General features: G+C 36.3%; 1 protein-coding gene and 1 long non-coding RNA gene across 2 annotated transcripts in view; one reads left to right on the top strand and one right to left on the bottom strand.

Moving 5' to 3' along the window:
• Pgant2 (polypeptide N-acetylgalactosaminyltransferase 2) overlaps nt 1-24,505 on the bottom strand; it is a 547,092-nt gene that overhangs the window by 75,274 nt on the left and 447,313 nt on the right. The window lies entirely within an intron of this gene.
• On the top strand, nt 901-11,436 carry LOC145684633 (uncharacterized). Its single transcript, XR_014131342.1, has 3 exons — nt 901-1,113; nt 7,022-7,160; nt 11,290-11,436. It is a non-coding gene; the product is annotated as an uncharacterized LOC145684633 (long non-coding RNA).

Genomic DNA, 24,505 nt, shown 5'->3' with positions numbered 1-24,505 from the left:
ACCATTTCATACATTACTCATCATCACCGTCTCCTTTAGCCTAACCGGCATAACCGTGGGACGTAAAACTCAAAGATTTCATTTTCATTTTTGGATTTCGGAAGGGAGAAAACGGCTTGGGACCTATATGTTAGGTACCACTCCGGCATTTGCCTGCTGTGAATGAGGAAAAGCCAAGGAAACCTCATTCAGGATGGCTGGACTTAAAATCGTTTGATACTTTTTCGACCGAGTTCCCCCACCGGGATCGAACCCGGGACCGTTCGCACCGAAGGCGAGAGCGTTAGCGAATACGCTACGCGGGGCCACTAGTGTAGTTTAGAAAACTCATTTTTACTAGGATATTTGCAAGATTTTTTTTTCTTTTAGTTTAACGCCCCATGATTGTACATCAATGTAAGAGAGAAGGTGACGATGAGATACATGATAATGGTGGAATCAAGAAAATGTAAGGAAACTGGAAAGTCTTAAGAATAACCACAACTACAGTGTTCACCAAAAGCCTATTTGTCGGGAGCAGGAATCGAACCAGGGACCTACCGCGTCAGAGGTAAGCGCTCTCAGAGCTTTCTTTTGTTTAAAGAACTTGTTTACAATGATATATATATATATATATATATATATATATATATATATATATATATATATATATATATATATATATATATAACGAAGATATTGACATATTTTACAGCCTCACTGAAATTTAAAAAAAAAAGTAGTCAGGGAGAGCTTACTTGTCAGGTTTTTATTTTTTAATTTAATTTATTTTTATTTATTTATTTTTGCTTTGTTATGTTCCCTAGTTAATTAATGTTTGGGTTACTGAAAATTAAAACCTTTTTAGTATTATTGTTATGTCATCACTTTGGAACCAAAACGTTAGATTTTTTTCTTGTGTTTTCATATAGGAAGTTGGTGAGTTTGTGCCTTAGCACTGGTTTGGTTTCTAGAACGTAATTGAAGGTCATGTTGAGTTGAGTCTTGGTGGGTTTGAGTTCGTGAAGTGTCAGGCACTGCTTGTGCCCCTGTCTTCTGTTTGTGATGTTTCCTGGCTTTGGGCTGTGACGTATTTATGTTGAGGAGTACCAACGAAGGCCGCGTGATATACAGGTAGCTACAACACAGCTTCAACAGTTAACGAGTGCCATGTCTTTGAATTTCAGCTTTCGTTACGGCGTGATAATGCAGTATAGTGCTAGATTGAAATTCTATGGGTGGTAAAAACGGTATGGTAAGAAATACAACGTAATTGTTATTAGTTTAATTAGTGTTTCTTCATAGTATTGTTTCACTATTTCTAGAAGGAATTAAGTATTAACGAAGTAATGAATAAGCAAAAGAACACATTGATTGACGTTTACTATTTCTCATACTCCATTGAGAATGTTTTGATCCTCAGTTGCGCAAACATCCAGTGTGCGTTTATTTTCTTTCTTTTTTGGGGGGTTTACACTGCCTCACAGATGAGCTCTTTCGTGGCTAAGTGGTTAATGAACACGCCTTTGGCGTGGGACACCCGGGTTCGATTCCCGGCCGGGGGCCGCGGTGGCTCAGTGGTAGAGCGTTCACCTCTGGTCCTTGGGGTCCCGGATTCGATCCTAGCCCCGCCAAGTGAACCTTGTGGTGGACAAACACCGTGTGCGTGGATTTTCTCGGGGTTCTCCCATTTCCTCCCACTTACTTCATTCCACCATTTAATTCATTGCTCATCATCAGCGTCTCCCTTAGCCTAACTGGCATAACTGTGGGACGTAAAACTCAAAGGTTTCATTTCATTTTTTCTTAATTTCTTGCACCGACCGACCGATCTCGATCAAATTTCCAACGTAGATGCGCTTCTGGCCTGGGAGTGTTTTTAGCTATTTACTTTGACAGTAGAACTTAGGGGAGGGGGAGGAGGGGGACAGAAAAAATAAATGACTTAATTTACTTTGAAGTGTAAAAGTGCGAGCGTTTTCTTCTCTCTCTCTCTCTCTCTCTCTGTCTCTCTCTCTCTCTCTTCACTCCTCCAGTCTCCTCTCACTTTTAGGGCCGCGGTGGCTCAGTGGTAGAGCGTTCACCTCTGGTGCTTGGGGTCACGGATTCGATCCTAGCCCCGCCAAGTGAACCTTGTGGTGGACAAACACCGTGTGCGTGGGTTTTCTCGGGGTTCTCCCATTTCCTCCCACTTACTTCATTCCACCATTTCATTCATTTCTCATAATCACCGTCTCCTTTAGCCTAACCGGCATAACCGTGGGACGTAAAACTCAAAGATTTCATTTCATTTTTTCCTCTCACTTTGATTTCATGATTTCGCACTCTGATGAAAAGTATTAAATACCGCCAGGAAAAGTACTAATATATAACCTCTCTTTTAGGCGCCCCTCCAACCACGCGCCCGGGACACGTGCTTTGCTTGCTTGCCCATAGCTGCGGCTCTGTGAGCTACATAAGTAACATACAATGCTTACGTAATACTTTGGGTCATAAGCAGTGGCGGCGATTGGACGTTAAAAGTGGGGGGGCAAGACATGATCTGAATATTTGTATATCAATGTTAATATACAAACTTCCCTGGTTGAAACTATATACATTAATAGGTCATTTGAGAAAAGTGGGGGGGCAACTGCCCCCCTTTGCCACCCCTAATCGCCGCCCATGGTCATAAGTACTATTAAGAAAGGAAGAATTGCATTTTTTTAACTTTGGGAAAGGAGCTACTATGGGATTAAAGTTAAGGTAGGAAAGGCAACACATTCCAGTCTATGCTTTCACCCAGCAGACATATTGTTTGGAACCAAAAAAATGTGACTTTTGGAATCTTGTACTTAGGTTCACAGCGGAAGCGACGAAATAACTTGAATCATCCATTGTAGCTCTCCCCGCAACCAGTTTCTAAAATGTTGGCAATAAGTTTGCGAAACGAGAGGTGACGACTCCAATTTTGGGTGAAAAGTCGCTATAAGAAATAATCGAGAAATTCATTGTCTATAAGCATTGTAAAAGTTGTAGATGTAAACTAAACAATATGTTCTACTCACTGGCGCAAATCCCGGGGGGGGGATGACGGATACATGTCCCCTCCAATCTTGGAACTGAGGGGGACTTCTCCCAAATAATCCGATTTGAAATGTGTTTTTTGGGAGAAATTTGATGATTTTTGTCCGATTGCTACAAAGGAACGTGAGATGTCCCCCAGAATAAGCCTCAAATCTGCAGCCTCCTAACGCTAAAGACAACTCTGATCCTCCACAACATTGTTTTTCAACTTCATAAGTATTTTGGACATCGCCAAAAAAAGTATGGTAACGGTCTTACCCTCCCCCCCCAATGTTGAAGACAGATTTGCGCCGCTGGTTCTATTCACATCTTTGTAAACAGGGCGCAACCAATCCTTTAATTCAGGGATCATTTCAGGTTGTTTCGGGTACTTTTGTTCATGTTGTGGTCAAAATAGTTCCGAAATAATTAACACTACAGTACTTACGTTAAGCAATTTTTTGTAAAAGAAAAAGTGCAGAATAATTAAAAGACCCCAGAGGACAAATATAACAAACACCTTCTTCGCCTTTTTTCACGCATCTATAGCTAATCTTGTTGCTATCGGTAATGATGTATTACGTGTGTCTCTCAACGGAAACTCTGCGAACTAAAGGACATCAAGTTTGTAGTTATTCTTCAGGGTAACATAACAATGCAGGATTGTGGAGTAGTGAGTACGCTGTATTTCCAAACTCTTCATCACTTGCGCTGATTAAAACAAACAAACAGAAAAAAAGAACGTAAAAACTGTTTTGAACTAATAATGCTTCTCTACAGATGAACATTTTGTTTGCAGCAAAAAGTCGCTAAATGTGTAAGTAGGTAAATCGTTATTTAAAAATCACCCAAAAAAGTCTCCAATCGGAATTTTTTTTTTTTGTCGTTATCGTAGGGCGACCATACGTCCCGTTTTGACCGGGACAGTCCCGTTTTAGGGGCGTGTCGCGGCCGTCCCGTCAGTAGATGGAAAAAAGTAGTATTCGTCCCGTTTTATGTAAATGAAAGAAGTAAATAACAAACCCAGTACCTTTACTCCTTTTAAAAGTATTAATAATAACAAAGCGGCAAAAATTGAACTGAAAATCCCTATATTAAAAGTACTCTATAGTTCGCAGTACTGCTCGAAAGGCAGCAGAGGTTTTAGCAGTTGGTTGTGTGTTAAACAAACTTCAACGTGTCTTTCCTTTTTCATAAGTACCCGCTCTGTAACGAAGAGAGAGAGGGGGAACTCTGATATCAAGGCACTGATAAGAACAAAGGTAGATCTAAAAGTCTAGTGTTGCAAGAACCTGTCCCGTTTCTAACTGAAAATTTTATGGTCACCCTGCGCTATCGTTGAGGTCGAATTCCCCTTATTTAGCGACTTTACCCAAAATTGGCAACATTGACCCCCACCGAACAACACCCCGTCATCTTGAGCCTAGCCAGCATAATAGTGGGACGTAAAACTTAAAGATTTCATTTCGAACAACACTCCCAGAAACCTACTGTTATACTATTCTCAAACCACCCTTTCGTACAGTTCTCCCTATTCGAAAAAAAAAAAAAAAATTGTAAATAGCAGTGTTCATACATAAATATGGAACTCAATTTCCCTGAATTTTGCAGGTTTTCCAGGTATTAATTTTGCAATTTCCAGGTCTAGTGGAAGAAACTAATAGTACGAGAACACATAAATTTTAAGAATACTATATTTATATATTTGAGAATGGCCACCCTTCTCCCCAATGAACGATTGCAATTAAATATTGAGTCACAAGAAAATAAATAATTAAAATAAATAAAATTTAAGTTGAAAAATATTAAGTTGAGAAGCCTACTAAGGGAATTATATAATACTTTTGTTCCATACTTGAATACATTCAAAATATACAAAAAAATATTGGCTTGGGGAAGAAAAAAGGGCCCGCGAGATTTTAACTGATTCTTGTAGTACTCGACGACAGAAATAGATTACTGAAAGAATTTTCAAAATCGGCACAGGCAAACATGAAGAAAATCGCATTTTCAGGTACCGGTTCAAAATGAGAAGAAAAAAGGACCGCGAGATTTTAACTGATTCTTATAGTACTCGACGAGAGAAATCGATTAGTGAAGGAATGTTCAAAATCGGCGCAGGCAAGCATGAAAAAAAATCGCACTTTCATGTACCGGTTCAAAATGGGGAAGAAAAAAGGGCCCGCGAGATTTTAACTGATTCTTGTAGTACTCGACGACAGAAATAGATTACTGAAAGAATTTTCAAAATCGGCACAGGCAAACATGAAGAAAATCGCATTTTCAGGTACCGGTTCAAAATGGGAAGAAAAAAGGGCCCGCGAGATTTTAACTGATTCTTGTAGTACTCGTCGAGAGAAATCGACTAGTGAAGGAATTTTCAAAATCGGCGCAGGCAAGCATGAAGAAAATCGCATTTTCATGTACCGGTTCAAAATGGGGAAGAAAAAAGGGCCCGCGAGATTTTAACTGATTCTTGTAGTACTCGAAGACAGAAATAGATTACTGAAAGAATTTTCAAAATCGGCACAGGCAAACATGAAGAAAATCGCATTTTCAGGTACCGGTTCAAAATGGGAAGAAAAAAGGACCGCGAGATTTTAACTGATTCTTGTAGTACTCGTCGAGAGAAATCGACTAGTGAAGGAATTTTCAAAATCGGCGCAGGCAAGCATGAAAAAAAATCGCACTTTCATGTACCGGTTCAAAATGGGGAAGAATAAAGGGCCCGCGAGATTTTAACTGGTTCTTGTAGTACTCAACGGGAGAAATCGATTAGTGAAGGAATTTTCAAAATCGGCGCAGGCAAACATGGAGTAAATGGCATTTTCATGTACCGGTTCAAAATGGGGAAGGAACAAGGTCCCGCGAGTTTGAACCGCTACGATGTATGTTTACGAATGTGCCCGTCTTCTCAAATTTAGTTAATTACTGTGACACTGAAACATGTGACACAGAGTCACATTGTGGATGACTCTGCAATCGGCAACCACTGCACATATACTCCTCCCGCCCCACAGTTTGATTATTTCGATCCATTCCTCACGTGCTAACGGCATGGTTCAACATCTGCAAGAAAGAGGTAAATGTAACGTTCAATTGGCAATAGCTTTTCACCAAATTAAGCTGCATGAAATCTGATTGCATATTTGACATACTGAGAAAATTCTAGCCCGTGGCCATATGTATCACATATCCCACCAGTTCATAAAAATTTTGAACACAAAATTACGGTCGTCCGTGTGACGTACTCCCAAAAGGCCTAATGTGTATCACCCACCTCACATTCAATGAAACCACATCCGTGTAGAATTAAGAAAGGAACCTCTTATGATGTATACAGGATGTCTCAAACGTTCCCTGACATAGGGTAACTCTGTTATTATCAGAGTTACGACAAAATGTAAGAGGAAAAACATCTCGAAATATGACGTTTTCAATCTAAAGTGAACACTTTTTTAAAAAATCGGACAAGATGAATGTGCTGTATACTCTTTATGCACCCAATTTTAAATGAAAATGCAACGTTGTCATTTACCTGGACCCACGACATAAGTGAATGAAGTTACTGTTTGAAACGGGGGCTGGCCATCGACATGTTAGCGTAAAAGACAGTAACTTCACTCACTTCTGTTGTGGGTCCAGGTAAATGGCAACGTTGCATTTTCATTTCACATTGGGCGCATAGAGAGTGTACAGCGCAAACGGGTCATCCGATTTTAAAAATTCCTTCACTTTAGATTGAAAACATCATAATTGGATATGCTTTTCCCTCCTACATTCTGTTGTAACTCTGATAATAACAGAGTTACCCTATGTCAGGGGACTTTTGAGACACCCTGTATACCTTATTTAATGTATGTTTGATGTCACTATAACTGTAGTATAATTTAGTTTGTTTAAATTTACAATTTAATACAAGTAGATTCGGATTTACATGCGTAGGATTTTGTATGCATCTAACTAATGAATTCTTTTATATTTATGCTTAACTTAGTGACTTGGCTTTGGACTGCAACTGATTATTGTAACCCATTATTGCTTGAGAAGAAACAAGATATCCGAATCTTCATTTGGAGAAATCAAAGGTCTATTGGAAAGCTGGGGATTACAATCATTAATTTCTACATTTCAAGGTGCGTAGTAAATTATATATTGTGTTTATTGTTAAATTACTATTATTGGGTTTAGAATCAATGAAGCACTTCATGATATTTTATGGGGATCAAGATGGGTGCCGGATAGATAAGTATTTGAGCGTCAGGCTCTTATTTCTTTTCAATTTAATATTTAATCAATGATTATTTTTCTCCCTCATTATTCCACCAAATCGTATTCCAAGATCATATATCCATTTTTGTTCGATATATCCATATTTTTGATCTCTTTCATATTTCTATATTTTCGATTTTTGATATTGTTTATATTTCGATATTGCTGTATTTTTCGATATTTCGAACAAGTTTCGATAGTTTGTCGACATCGATTATCTATATCTAAATTCGGATATCCCAAAGCCCTATCGAGCACCCTCCGAAATGAAGTTTTTGGCTATGGACCTGATTAGGGATGCGCACGAGACAAGACGAGACAATTTTTGTTACGAAATTCGAGGCAAGATAGAGCTTTTCCAATAGAAACGGATCCAGTTTTCGAGACGAGACAACTTTCGCGGCACCTTTTCGAGAGGAGACAACCTCAAATCTTTTCTCTTGCGCATCCCTAGACTTGATCATGAGTTATCAAAAAAAAATGTTAATGAGAAATAACATGTAAATACAATATAGGTAGCTAAAACATTTTTGTTTTCATTCTTCAGTAATGCATTGTTATTAATCTCAGGGGGGCGGTGGCTCAGTGGTAGAGCGTTCACCTCCGGTGCTTGGGGTCCCTGGTTCGATCCCAACTCGCGCCGTGTGGACTTTGTGGTGGACAAACACCTTGCTCGTGGGTTTTCTCGGGGTTCTCCCGTTTCCTCCCACTTTGTTCATTCCACCATTTCACTCATTTCTCATTATCACCGTCTCCTTATCCTAACCGGCATAACCGTGGGACGTTAAACTTAAAGATTTCATTTTTTATTAATCTCAGCATTTTATAGTGTATTCTTAAGCTTAAGGTGATGTATAATTAAAGTTTGAATTCAGTTAACTTATTTTGTTTCTCAGATTGTTTTTAAAATGTATGTACAATTGTTTATGTTCATTCTCGAGAGTTTAAAGTGACGTATAGTTATTAAACATAGTATTTAATATTGTACTCTTAACGTGGAAGTGATATACAGTTAACTTTTGAATTCAGTAAACATTTTTCTTTCTGAAATTGCTTTAAAAAGTATGTAAAAACGTTTTTATTTTCTTTCTTGAGTGCTAAAAGTGATGCAAAGTTATTAAGCTTACTACTTTATATTGTATTCTCAACCCTAAACTGATACACAGTGCGTTTTTGAATAAATTGTCAAGTTATTTGAGTGATGAACACTGGTAGAAAATCCTGACTACTACTGGAACATTTTGATTTTAAGGTGACGACTACTGGTGCAAGGATTTTAAAATATTGTTTTTCCTTCAAGGGCTACTCCTTTTTGAATTCTGACTACATGGTCACTATAGGAAGGATCAGTGAGTCTTTCCAACTATGGTACAGCTCCGACAGAGTCACGATGCTCAGAGAAGAGACAAAATAGTATGTTTTCAAACTTAAAGTGAGAACCACTGGCGTTTTTACCTTGCTATGCAAAAGTAAGTGAGTACTCCAATGGGGTTCCAATGCGGTACCTAATTTCTGCATTTTAGATTATGGAAATACATGTCTCTAAAATGTAAAGAACTGATTTTTTTAGGGGGGGGAATAAACTATAGGTATGTGGGGCTTGCATACTTGACGCTACAATTCGGAAATTGAATTAAAATATGACTAACGGCTATCAAGATGTTGTCAAATAAAGGGAGGACCAACACAGTTAAGGGGTTTTCGTGTTAGATGCTAAAATTTCCGAAATCGGTCATGGAAAGTTAATAAACACCAGTAGCAATTTCATCTTAAAGTAATTAGATATCTTCATGGGGTGTTAGAACATCATGGAGTCTACCAAAATTAAATTTTAAAAGCTTTTGAAAATATAATCTGACATTTGTAAACAGTATTTGAAATATGTATTTACCCAAAACTTCCAGCTAGTACATCTAACATCTGGAGAAACACTGTGAAATAAAAGCTTGAAATTTCGGAAACAATTATTGGTCGCAACAAAATTAAATAAGATGGTACTTCTATGGGTTAAATCAGTACCTCAGTACAATTTCGATCGAAAGATTAGTTCAGTCCTAGGTTTTCTTCAGGCAATTCCAATGGTTCATCGAGCTGTACAAAAGAATGAAAATTCGCTGTCAATATCTAAGATAGTAACCAAGATAAAAGGAATTATATATTTTATGGCGTAAAAATAGAGATCTTTATATATTTGTACTTTTGGGTCTTTCCTATAAGAAAAAAAAATCAGAAAACTACTGTATATACCTTAATAGACAATTCAATGGGCGGGGACACAGTAGCTTAGTGGTAGGGTGTTTAACTAATCTTTTTTTTTTTTTTTTGCAGAAACTATTGGAGTATTCACTTAACCCGTAGAGATACGATCATACTTAACTCCCTATTTAATTTTAAAATTAAATAAAAGGAAATATTTCAGTGTAGCGACCCACGATTATGCATTTTAGTCTCAGGGAGATTATGATTAAAGCAAGTGAATGTTGTTGACAGAATTGATGGAATGCAAAGGTGGGAGGAGAGTACCCCGAGAAAACCCACGAATACGATGTCCACTACAAACTGACTTGGCCGTGGATCGAACCAAGAACCCAATACACCAGAGGTAAGCACTCTACCACTAAGCCACTGTGCCCCCGCCCATTTAATTGTCTATTAAGGTATATACGGTTGTTTTCTGAAATTTCTTCTTCTTACAGCAAATACTCAAAAGTACAAATCCATGTGGGTCTCTATTTTTACGACGTCATAAAATACATAATTCCTTATATCTCGCTTGCTATATTAGATATTGACAAAAAATGTTCACTTTATTTCAGAGCCCGATGAACGCTTGGAATTGTCCAAAGAAAATTTAGAGCTGAATTAATCTTTCGATCGAAATTGTACTGACGAGTCTGAGGTTCTCACTTAACCCATATAAGTACCATCTTATTTAACTTTTGTTAGGATCAATAATTGTTTTCTGAAATTTCAAGATCTAATACGCTTTTATTGTATGGTGTCTCTCTAGCTGCTAGATGTACTAGCTGGAACTTTTAGGTAAATACATATTTCTAATACTCTTTACAAATGTCAAAATATATTTTACAAAACTTTTAAAATTTAATCTTGGTAGACCCCATGATGTTCTTAAACTCCATGGAAATACCTAATTATTTTAAGATGAAATTGCTACTGATGCTTATTAACTTTACATGACCGGTTTCGGAAATTTTACCACCTAACACGAAAACCCCATAACTATATGGATCCTCCCTTTATTTGACAATATCTTGATAGTCATATTTTAATTAATTTTCTAAATTGTACTGTCTAATATGCAAGCTCCACGTACCTATGGTGTCGCTTTTTATTTCACCATATTTCGGTAACTGTTAGGCGTACCGACTTGCGGTTTCGGTAAACACACACCTCTAACGTTCTTTAAAACGTTATTACGACATATTTTAGAATATTTAGAAATGAGAGTTCTGGGAATATCATGGTACCCGAAAACCCCCATCAGGGCGTGTGTGTAGTGTATTTAATTGAAACTACTTTTGAGGTTGTTGTAAGCCCTCGTAATTACGTTTCCGAAACTGCACCATCTAGTACGCAAACTCCACAGTTCTGTAGTGTCGCTCTTTATTTTCCCATATCTCGATATCCATAAGGCTTACCGAGTTGAGGTTTTCGGTAAACAGATGTCAGTTCCTTACATTTTAGAGACATATATTTTCATATATCTAAAAAATACAGACATTAGGTACCCCATGATAGCCCGAACACCATTGAGGTACCCACTTACTTTTGAATGGTAATACATTTTGAGTTGTTGTTCAGCATCAATAAACACTTCATAGTTTTTCTACGTGCAACCCAAAAGTCCATACCTGACCGAACATATTTTGTCCATTTAATCTCAAAAATGTTAAGATACTTTGTATTGTTAAGTACAACCAAATTAAGCACACTGAATATAACATTTTAAATATTTTCTGATTTTTGTTGCAGGTATTTCGTGCATCAAACCAGAATTCTGCTTGAAAGACAGTCAAAAGAAGCAGTGTAGGTTGTGGCTAAAAGTACGCCCTTTCTGAAGACAGACTCAGTTGTACTTACATTATTTTGTACGAATATATAACCCTAATAAAGATACTGTACTACAAATTATTTCTTTCTTCCATAAATTATAATAAAATATTATCTCTGTTTAAAGAAAATGATTTGTTAATGTTAAGTCATTTTAATTATTTTTCTCTGTAATAAGAACATTATCCCTAGCAATATTTTTTATCTTTTTGCTATTGCGATTGGATGAAGTAAAATTCTATACGAAGCACTATTATTTCAGACATGCATTAATAACTAATGTATTGTTCTGTATGTAAGACAATGTGTATACTGAACATGTCTAGCGAAGGTGTTGTTTTAATACAGAATCTATAACTCAGCTTTTCAGTAGTCAACTTTATTGGGAATCCGAAGAACGAAGTTAAAAAAAAAAAAAATGTTGGACTTACCAGCGTGTGTGTGTTCGAATTCTGGACTAATCCAAATTATCCAGAGAAATCATTATATATTTCTTTGTTGCTATTTCAGATGTATCCTTTATCCAAGTCGTATGAAACGGAGACTTCATACATCGCTATACTTTGTATGAACTATGTTCCGTATTTACTTAATCACTTTGTAACTTTCTCTAGTGTTGACAAGGCCGCAGGTGTCAATCGAATAGTTTAGTGTTTCACTCATGTCACCTTGTGACTAAGGTACGTCCTGTCGGTATATATATGGTACTGGGTTCAATTAGCGATAAAATACATTTTTAGCGTTAAACAAATGCAAAAATCTACACGAAATGAGATACCGTGATCTCTGACTTACGGATAACACCAAGCAACTAATGGTACTGAGTGTGATTGAGTTTACTAATTACTATTTGGCTAAAATCAGTGTTCCTTTATCTATAGTTCTTTTCGTGCTTTGAATTGCAAAGTTTGAAATAACCGTTTTAAATTATTGTGTATATATATCTTCCGAGTAATTCTGAGAATCATTGCTCTTTCTTTAAGCAATGTATGAGACTGTTAAATTGCTCTTTCCTTAAAATGTTGCACTAAGAAGGATGCATCCAGGAAAGTCCAAATTTGCAGAATGTCTATAGCAGGGAAGAATAAATATGTTTAGTCGATGGCTGCACAACGCCTCCGCTGTCACCACGTTGTCACACAGCGAATACAGCGAACGTTTAAGAGTATTCTGCACTTACTATTAGGTATCGGCCTGGGAACTTTGGCGCATCTACCCAGTCTCCTTCTTGGTGTTTCATTTTTAATGGCGAGTACTGAGTAGGAATAATATTGTAAGCGAATGCGTTTCCGGCTGACACCACACTTTTAATTATTGCGACATTTAAAAAAAAATACCTGTTAATTAAAATGTACAGAGAAGTTATTTCTGGAAAATTCTATTCAGGCCTCTTGTGGTAACAACTGCACTTTAGTAGAAGATACTATTAAGGAAAAGAATGAGGTAAAATAATCTTTATATCGTACAAGCAATGGATGATAACAGCTTAATAAATGATTGTACGTAAATCTTGTTTGAGTTTGAATATAGGATTGTATAAGGCTGTGCATTTTGCATTATTATTGAGGTGCTGCAACTAACTAACTGCAAACCATATGATAAATTCTTACAGTAATATATCACATATTGATTTACTCTGTATGGAAACGAAAATAGTTTAATATATGGTTAACCTCCTTTGTGCCAGGGGCGGATCCAGAGGGGGGCGATCGGGGCGATCGCCCCCCCCACAAGAGGAAACTTTCTTATTTTATATATAAATAAACCCATCCATAACAAGTTTGGAGCTCTTAAAAGTAGCAGTATTACCGCCGACCGCCCCCCCCCCCAGAAGTCCGTCCTGGATCCGCCCCTGCTTTGTGCCCATAATTTTAAAATTAACGTTTGTCACTTTTCAACACTTGACTTTGCAGTAGCTTTCCAACGAATTAGCAGGAAGCCCAAACTTATAGGACACCCTGCAGGTAAATACATTTCTTTGGACAGTTTCACTGCTCCAAACTAAGATTTGAAAAGTGTAGTATTGTTAATTTTATTATTATTGGCACAAAGGAGATCAACCATATTTTAAGCTATTTTTGTTTTCATACAGAGTAAAACAATATTTGACAACATTACAGTAAGAATGTATCATGCACTTTGCAGTATGTTGCAGCACTTTAATAATGGTGCACTATACGTACACTCTAGATCCTGCATATGTCCGATCCATACATTACAAGAAGGCAATACGTATTCGATACAGGTAAAATCTGTATATTTCATATGGACAACCTATTAGCTATATACAATTGGACTGTATACATCCAATCTATACATTACATATGGCCAACCTGTACGCGACATACGTATAATCTATATGCTGCATGCAGACAGTCTGTAAGCTACATATATACACTCTGTATGGTGCATACGGATATTCTGTATGCTGTATCTGGACAAGCTGTGTGCGACATAAGGAAAATTTGTATAATACATACGTACAATACGTATACTGTATCTAGTCGTACGTATGGGGCACAAGTACAATATAGATGCTGTCTCGGGGTTGAACGCAAGAAACATACGTACAGAACGTATATTGCATACTTCTTGAAATCATGCTCCGTCCTGATAGTCAGTGTATGTCGTCATTATTAACCCACATGCTACATACGACCCTGACGTCACAAAGCTAGATATCACCTCCGTATATACTTGTTACTGCAGATGACGTCACACGAATGACGTCATTGCACTTATGCAGACAGTACGTACAATACATACTTTTTCAGCTATACGTTTGCTGCAGGATGTTATATACGGTTGTACGTTAAGTCCAGAAACTACAGGAATTACGAATGTAACCTACGTTTTTAAGTATGCCACCTACAATTTTTTTTCTCAGTGCACTTTCCTCATTCCACCATCGTCATTCATCTCATTATCATCGTCTCCGGTACATAATCGTGGGACGTTAAACTTTAAAAAATGTAAAATATTATATGATAAGGTAAGATAGGTTACTTCTAGACCTTTCTGTGAAACTTACTCCAAAGATTTGTTATTGGATAATTGGTATTATTTTATATAGCATATTTTAATGAAGTTATTGCGTTTGGAGTTTCATTGTACATGGAGATATTTGTTATATAGTTAGGCCTAATACGGTAACTAGTTCGGTAACATTATAAATAATAATTACTTCCCAATGATCTGACACTAAACTAAAATAGACGCACCTTTGTTTCAGGAATTTATTACAAGTATTGTAAATTATTGCAAAACAAGCAAATAATTTAGACCTTTTGGACGTGCTTTGATCGGAAGCATGTTGTTGTTCTACAGATTATACTTTTTAAGTTTCTCATTACTTCAAATAATTTTCTCTCTATACCCCCTAAAATTTCAATGTTCCACATTGCGCGCCACACTTCTGATGCCATTTAATTCCAAATTCAGCCCCGCAACTTGGGGGACGGAGGACCTAGAATATATAAAAATGATCGGAAATTACTGTTACCAGAGAGCACTTCAGTAATAGTAAAAAAGTGACTAAACGAACATTTTACTAATTTTCCTCATTTGAACCCAGCGAAGCGGCTAATTGAGGCTAGTTATCATTAAATATTCAGTTTTAAATATCTTTCAATTAACATTTTTCAGAGTTGTGTGTACTTTCTTTAAAAAAATGTAAATAAAATGTTGAAGCAGTGGAGGCGATAGTCTATTTCCAGAATAGGACACAGCTCATGAAGTATTCTATAAAGGAAACCAAGAAAGTACAGTAAACCATCGCTGTACTGTCCGCGTAGTCACGACACCCTCACCAAAGACCTTGCATATCTTACGCCCCGCTGCAGCGGCGTTTAATCCCAGTTTGAACTCGTACAGCATACACGCCCTTATGATGCTCTGTGGAGGCCCCATGTTCACTTTGTCCTTACGCAAGTTCACGGTGTAACTGAACTGCCACAACCAGGTAGTGTGTTGGATATACCACGTTTCCTTTAGCCGTCCTGGCACAACCGTGGAACGTTAAACAAATCAAATCAATCAAATATGTTGGATATATGCACATCAACAACTGACGTTCGCCTTATCTCTATTCGCATTCAACTCACGGTGTGAGGGCCAATGGAATACAGACCTCCACAAAAAAGCGACAGAACTTTCTTGGTTACCTTTATACAAACGAAAGGTAATAGAAGCAAATCACGAAGTGTAAACTGATACATTCCATATCCAGTGCTGCATTAATGGAACCAATACCTCAAAATAATCACTATGTTACTTTATCTGAACTTGATCCGATCTTTCGTTTTCGATTTATGTCACTTTCTGTATCGTTTCGACGAAATTTGGGCGGGCAATAGCTCCGAAATGACTCATTAGTGCACCTACGTTGGTCAATAGTTTTTGCCTTGTTTCCGAATACCCTATACTTATATTACCATATTGCCTATATATTGTATGTTGTTGGACAGACAGTCGTGACTCACAGACTTGACATAAATCAAGGTCTTGCAAAGGATTTGTCCCGAAAGCTCTAAGTAAGTAAGTAAAGGATAAATGCAGTAGATTGATTAACTATATATATAAAGAAAAGTTTCAAAAAATGAAAAGGAAAATTAATAGCTGACAAACGTATATATGGCATCTCTATTCCACTGTCTCCTCCAGTGATTGATCTCTATTTTTACTCCTTCAGGGGTTTATTTTTTCCTTCGTCCACTCCATTGATTTCTTTTTATTCCGAAGCAATCAATTCACAACACGCGATTGTAGAGGACGTCGCATACACTTACGCAAGGCTGGTTGCATAAGGACCAAGGATATCCACACAAGTGCAATCGTCTGTATGAAAATGTCTGCCTTCACAAGTCTATTTCCCTTGGCATTCACACATACGTATCACACACACATACAAGTGCAAGAAATGTATGTGAGAGGAGGAAAATACATTGCTCTCCTTCTCTATCCCTTGGCACAATTGAGGTCAGTGAAACCCTCGGGAACTGCCTTAAACGGAACTTACGAAAGAAAAACAGGGGGAAATGTGGAAGTAATGGTAAGTTTATTATAAGCATATGCCTCCTTCAGAGCAATATATTTTCTCTTATAGGACTAAAACATGCCTATACGGTCCAATAGAAATGCCCAGAGAAAAGAAATATGGATAGGAAAATAAGCACAATGGTCTCTCTCTCTCTCTCTCTCTCTATATATATATATATATATATATATATATATATATATATATATATATATATATGATGTTTCAAAACAACATCGACAACTTTTGGGAGGCGATTCCTGACACCAAGATAAGACAAAAAGTATAGACCAATCTAGGTGCACAAATGCTTCCTTTCGGAGTTACAGGGTATCGAAAACATGGAAAAATTAAATTTAAAGGTCTATAGCTCAAAAATTATGGGACCTACCGTAGTCGGGTCAAGCCTTCACTTAGGAACTAGTATGTCCCCTATCCAGATAACCATGTTCCAGAATCCTGCGTACTTCCGCAACAATTTTTATAGAGACAGTTGGTGAGAACTTCAAATTATATGCCCGTAGACAAACTTCCTCTATAAAAATTGTTGTGTGAATACCTTAGGATTGTGAAACATGTATTTTTGGATAGGGTATATTATTAGTTCCTAAGTGAAGTCTTGACCTGACTACGCTAGGTTTCATAGTTTTGGAGCATGGACCTCTGAAGTTCCTTTTTTCATGTCTTCGGCAGCCTATACTTCCGAAAGGAAGCATTTGTGCATTCAGGTTGGTCTATACTTTTTGTCTTATCTTGGTGTCAGGAATCACCTCCCAAACGTTGTCGGTGTTGTTTTGAAACACCATGTTATATTCCACCATTCTACCATTTTATCATCACACGGTCTCCCTTAGGCTCGGCTTAGGTCACATACGTTTTTTTCTCAGTGTAATGTGACCTTATCAACGATGAAATCTGACAGTGTTTCTAAGCCTATACTTATATTTAAATAAGTGGTAGTATACACAGTAAAGAGCTTGGTGACAAAAACAAACATGTCAATCACAACGATTAACTATTTCATATACAGATGTTTATTCCAAATAACTATAACACAAATTATTTAGAATACACAAGAAATCAAATAATTAAAGAGAGCACAATAAATACGTGAATTACTTGCCGGAGCGAACAACTAAGTCATTCCTCAAAATGAATATTGTAATTTAACAATACGAATATCTATAATAAACACACAGCTCTACAGCAACAGACATAGCAGTAGCCAGGCTTTGTCAAGAACACACTTAAACATCACAAACTTATGAAAGAAGAAAGAGACCTGCTTTTCATGCTTTATTTAGGAAAGTATATAGAGAAAATTATAATTTCATGCTCCTACTCAAGAAACATATGTTTGTTTATTCAATAATGGTTGAATTTAACTCATTTAGCAAAAATTGTAAGACATGGATATTAAAACGACTATGTGATCAGGATGTGAACGCAGTGAATCTATCTATCTATCTATATCTATATCTATATATATATATATATATATATATATATATATATATATATATATATATATATATATATATATATATATATATATATATATATATATATATACATATTAATAAAATAAAATAAAAACTTGATGTATACAGGGTGGACCATTTATCTTGATACGCTCTTATAACTTTTGAACTAATAGACAAATAATACTGAAGTGTTGTACAATGCAAATATCGACAGAAAGACATGGTTTGGCATCCTGTAATACCACAAGTTTAACAGTGTTGGGAGACCTTGAGCCTTAAAACCCAGCTTCGTTGAGTGAGACGTTCTTATTTTTGTGTATGCTATTACGTGATATACTCCATGAACATCAGAGTGTATGAGATTCTAAATACCTAGGTACAAGCTTCCTGTAACTCCCAGAAAATCTTGCTTCATTAGTGTTAGTTGGATTGGACTTCAATGCCTCTTGCAGCACCGAAGTTACCTATATGAGATGCACTACGGTTTAAGGTGGAATCCGTAATGGGTTCAAATGTCACGATTCACCCATTGGAAATCAAATCCGGGACCCCGTGCGCCAAGCCAGTAGGCTAGCAGGGAAGGCGTTTCATTAGTGTAGTACGCCAGTTAACGGCAAGAGACAATGTGGACTCCACGTGTTCCATCTTCTCCCCCTAGTTGCAGCCTTCCTAAGCAATAAATCTAAAACACACAAGCTAGCTTACAAGTGAGTTCAGTCGATTAAAAAAACAAGTCAAGTAATCCTTTGTCTCTAAATATACTCGTAACAAACTTGACGATCGACCACTTGTCCTTCTAGTGCAGTGGTTTTCAACCAGTCGCGACGGTCATGAAGAATTTAATAATAATTAGTTAAAATCGAGACACTCTGTACCGTCAACACCTCCAGCGATAGCAATAATGCTCAGAGCTATATATAGAATCATTATAGAAATTAATTGGTTTCACTATTATTATTATTATTATTATTATTATTATTATTATTATTATTATTATTATTATTATTTATAATAAAAATATCAAAGTGTGTCGCGATGTCCTGACGTTCAGTAAAGTGTGCCGTCAATCAAAAAAGGTTGAGAACCACTGTTCTAGTGCCTAACTTTTTCTGAAAGAAACGAATCAGTGGGTCACGATGAATGATGGGTCTAGTCATAGTGGGTGGTAGGATGGAGTGAAACACGGTCGCAATTGGTCATGATGAATGGTGAGTCACAGAGGGTGGTGGGTCAGAGTCATAGTGGATCGCAGTGGCTCAGGGTGGATGATAGTCACACTGGGTCATGGTGGTTTGTGGCTCACATAATGTTGACCCACGATCCACTGACCATGCTCAAAATTTGACACACTATGCCCACGACCAAGCCCATCTGTTAGTGAGGTAACTATTTTTGCTGGTAGATGTAGATTTATAAATAATATTAAAAAGATGGAGACGGAAAATGAAATGAAAAGAAAAATAATAAGTAAAACAACCTTCTTTTGTTGGGTCATAACATTTTGTTGTTTCTAAGTTTGTCTTTGAATATTCAATTCTCTTCTTATAGATATAAGTTCCCGCATAGAGATAACAGCTAAAGGAAAAGAAAACTAAAAACAATGTAGTCAGTAGAGAATAGAGACTAGTGTGTGCCTGCAGGACGAGTGCTCTGCAGCTGTATGTGATGGCTAAAAGAAGTGCGGCCTCGGCCTCTCGTCTCTTCATCTTAAATATCGATTCGCTGTTTAAGAAACTGTCATGCTAGTAAACGATCCTTCTATGTTACCCTCTCGCTTATCCTTTTCTATGTTCTATACACATAGACGCTGTGCGCTTCTTTTACGAGGAAGAAGATAACACTTGCATCATGAAAAAGTAATAGCTAAGAAAACTGGACATTTATGCAGCCTGTTCGTAAAGGTGAGTTACAAATGAAAACACGCAAACATTTTACCAAACTAAACAAAGAAACAAAAATTAATAGCATGTTCTTTCAGAGGCTTAAGTTATCAAATAAGCGAGACAATACTTTTTCAACATAGCTATTTGGTAAGCGCGAAAGACACTGATTCGATCCTCGGTGGGAGTTCATGTGGTCCGGATCAAGTTGTAGGTCCACGTAATATATTAGCCGCGGTGCTGAAATGGACGCTAAATTCAAATCCAATCAAACAGTACTGTAAAGATGCTGTCTTTTAGGGTAGAGCTAAAAGATGGTTCATGGGGATTTGGACTTTTTTTTTATCACCTTTTAATTATAGAAGTTCTTTTATATACAATAGTAATAAATATTACAAATAAAATATAACTTTTTTCAATTAAGTTGGTGTTTTGTTGGTGAATTAGTGGGAGCCTAATGATGATGAGTCTTAGGGCGGTAGGAACTAAGGCACTTGCGGCCTAGGTGTACGCGTAGGTAATTTCTCTGAATGACCAGGCGTCTCAGAACGGGGGTTAAGAAGCCTCTTAATGACCTGGTGTCTTTGAGAATATAGGATAGTTCTTTTTTTAATGACCACCCGTCTTAGAAACTATAGGATATATATATATATATATATATATATATATATATATATATATATATATATATATTTAATGACCAGGTGTTTTAAAGTGTATAGGATAGATCTTTTAATGATCACGCATCTTAGAAAGTATAGGATATATATATTTAATGACCAGGCGTTTTAAAGTGCATAGGATAGATCTTTTAATGATCACGCGTCTTAGAGAGTATAGGATTTTTTTAATCACCACTCGTCTTAGAAACTATAGGATATATATATTTAATGACCAGGCGTTTCAAAGTGTATAGGATAGATCTTTTAATGATCACGCGTCTTAGAGAGTATAGGCGTTTTTTAATCACCAGGCTTCTTAGAAAGTATAGGATATATATTTTTAATGACCAGGCGTTTTAAAGTGCATAGGATAGATCTTTTAATGATCACGCGTCTTAGAGAGTATAGGAGTTTTTTAATCACCAGGCTTCTTAGAAAGTATAGGATATATATATTTAATGACCAGGCGTTTTAAAGTGTATAGGATAGATCTTTTAATGATCACGCGTCTTAGAGAGTATAGGATTTTTTTAATCACCAGGCTTCTTAGAAAGTATAGGATATATATATTTAATGACCACGCGTTTTAAAGTGTATAGGATAGATCTTTTAATGATCACGCGTCTTAGAGATAATACTATTTTTTTAATCACCAGGCTTCTTAGAAAGTATAGGATATATATTTTTAATGACCAGGCGTTTTAAAGTGTATAGGATAGATCTTTTAATGATCACGCGTCTTAGAGAGAATACTATTTTTTTAATCACCAGGCTTCTTAGAAAGTATAGGATATATATTTTTAATGACCAGACGTCTTAAAATGTATAGGATAGATCTTTTAATGATCACGCGTCTTAGAGAGTATAAGATTTTTTAAATCACCAGGCTTCTTAGAAAGTATAGGATATATATTTTTAATGACCAGGCGTTTTAAAGTGTATAGGATAGATTTTTAATAATCACGCGTCTTAGAAAGTATAGGATTTATATATATATATATATATATATATATATATATATATATATATATATATATATATATATATATATATATATATATATGTGTGTGTGTGTGTGTGTGTGTGTGTGTGTGTGTATTAATGACCACGCGTCTTAGTGAGTATAGGATATATTTTTAATGATCACACGTTTTAGAGGGTGGTGGAGATTGATGCCTTCTGCGGTGTTCCGTCTCCTTTTATCCAAAAATGTTGCTGACTGCTTAAATTTACGTCACTTGCCAATCGTTGGCAATGATTGACGACGGCAATGTTTATATGATGTAATATGTGTATGCTTGCACCAAGGTATGTCTATTCACGATTGTGATTGTGTGTCAGTCTTTTGCCCCCCTTCCCCCGTTCCCCTGAATCAGTCTTTTGCCTTCCTTCGAAAAAATTCTGCACGCAGATATTAGTAAAAAAAAAAAAATAATAATAATAATAAATAAATAAAATATCTTGTTCGTAATGTATTGATACCATTAATTGTGCTCAAATAAGGAATGTCCTCTTTCGGAAGGTAATAATAAACGCTAATTTAGAAACTCTTATATCCTGTAATCGTCTTGCAAGGCAGACTCACAGCCCAGGGAAGGACACTCGCTACTAGCTGGTGTAATAAGCACCCCACGATGACTTTGCGTGCATTGTATCTTGAATTGGGAGACCGTTTCTTTTTTTTTTTTTTTTTTAATGCATGCCATGCCAAAACAACTACAACAGTGAGAAGGGTCTATTGTTAGTTTCAATTGCAGTTCTCTTGGTGATGACAAAACAAAAAAAAGGGGGGGAAACCTCGACGAGAATATTGCATGCTGACCAACTACCTCTTTCCGTAACGTTTATATTTTATGACTTTCGAATAGTCACTACTCCTAGTCATTTAAGTGAACGAATAGCCTTCATTTTCTATATTATTATTATATAAATAAATAAAATTAAAAAGTTACAGCAAACGCTTCTAAATACAAACGACTTTACTCTGAAAAAACACTATTGTGCTCAGTGTCCTAATAATAACGGACTTATTTTCATTTTTCACTTGATTTTTTCCTTTTAAAAAAAGCAATATCACAAACAGTATATATAGAACCTGAACTTCTGCGGAAATTTCTTATATGTTTCGTTGTAGTTTTTATGGTAAAGTGACGTGTTTATGTGATGCAGATTCCACATTAAGCTGTAGTCTACGTCTCATATAGCCTCGATGCTGAAAGGAACGCTAAATTCCAAATTAACCAATCTTATAGTGCGATGCCGAAAGAATTAGTCCTTTTAGCGACAGGAACTGTTATCTGTCCTATGAGCGACCGATTCATTTATATTGAGATGATGGAAGATGATATGATTTCCTCTCGTAAAACATGTTTGCTTCTGGCGTTATTAGCGTGCGAAAAACCTTGCCATGAAAAATGTACGTGCCAGTGATACTATTCGTCTAATATATTTTCCCTCTACTGTGAGTGCAGATAAAACCTATCTTGAGTTAGATTTGATATAAAACATTACACATATCAAATAACTTAACGAGACAACAGGGATATTTCCATGAAAAGTATATTCCTATGTAATTAATTATTGAAAATCGAATTGTAATATCCTCTTTCTTCAAAAGCTCTGCTTTCTGTACTTAGTGTAATTCAAATCTAATTATTCACTTAAGCAAACCAATAGGCTTTATTTTGGAGAATGCTCATGTTAGTATTGAAATGTGGAACTGTTATCAAAAGAGACACAGAAAAAATAGTGCAGTGGGGGACGGGAATCATAAGCTTAATCTTTTGCAAGGAAAACCACATACCAGCCTCATACATCTAATAACTGCTCTGAAGAGCGAGGCTCAGTAAAATGATCTTTTGTGATAGGAGGGTTCTGAATTTGGATGGAAAAAGAACGAAAAAGACATATGTAATGTTAGATCACTGAATTTCTTCCATTCTTGATGAACACGAGTTTACACTGGATGTGAAGAAGAGTTTGCAGTTAATTGCGTATGTGCAAAAGCTTCACTAATATTTTGTTCATGTATGTGGTAATTTTGATAGAACTGGTCAGCATATGTTAATGAGTGTGACTGGGAAAAGTGTGCGTGTATATATTGTATAATTTTGACAAAGAGTGTTTAATGTGGTTTTCTGTTTTCTAAGTGTGATACGGAGCGATGTGTAAGATATATTTTAGATTTTTTTTTTAAACTGCTTTTATAAGTTGATAAGGAGGTGACATATGTGTATGTAGAAGTTATTTTGAAAGAAGACTGCTCAGTATAAGTTCCTAAATATGATAAAGGCGGTTGCTTGTATGTGCGTATTAGAGATTATTTATTCTGACAAATTCTACGTTCCACAACTTTTAAACACGCCAACGCCATAACCAATACGTTACCAGTCCCAAGGCTGGATAAAGTGTGAGGGATAGTTATACATCATATTCTTTGAGGGTTTGTTATTAATACTTCCATGCAATGCTTGTTAAAGAATGATTTATACTTATAAATGTAAGGGTAAGGTTACATCTGAAATTTATTATTAAGCAAGAAGAATTAAAAAAGTGGAAGAAAGACTAATGAACGGTAAGTTTATATCTGATTAATTGTTAAGGGTGTTTGCTAACAAATTGTTTATGTTTAGATGTTGTTTATTTGTAAAGGTATGTAAAGTAAAGAAGGGGACTGAAGTTTTTCCAGTTTTTTAATATCTCATTAACGTTTAATTTTCTTTTAATTGTTAATTGGTAAGGGTGTAAGTTCCTTGTAATTGTGAAACGACTGGAAGAAATGAAACCTCTAGGAACGTAAATTTTTCGTAGTACATTTTGTAAGATTCTAAATCACACTAGCGTGAAACAAGTTAAAGAAGAGAGAACCTTATCTTCTTCCATTATCTTAATATGAACGAATCGATGACTCATAGGCCAGTTAACAGATCGAATCGGTCGCTCATAGGACAGTTAACAGTAGGCTATTTGAGTAAGCGTTACCCCCTGTAGCGAACGCGACCAAAGTGGCTATTCAGTAATTTTACTTTCACCATATGTGTAAATCATACTGTGAGCCAGTCAGGGTTTCCATGTCTT

This window comes from Thermobia domestica, chromosome 5 (assembly GCF_964235325.1).
Source record: "Thermobia domestica chromosome 5, izTheDome1.hap1.1, whole genome shotgun sequence".
Taxonomy (NCBI): domain Eukaryota; kingdom Metazoa; phylum Arthropoda; class Insecta; order Zygentoma; family Lepismatidae; genus Thermobia; species Thermobia domestica.
Note: the sequence above shows the minus strand (reverse complement) of the source record. Positions and strands in the feature narration are given on the sequence as shown.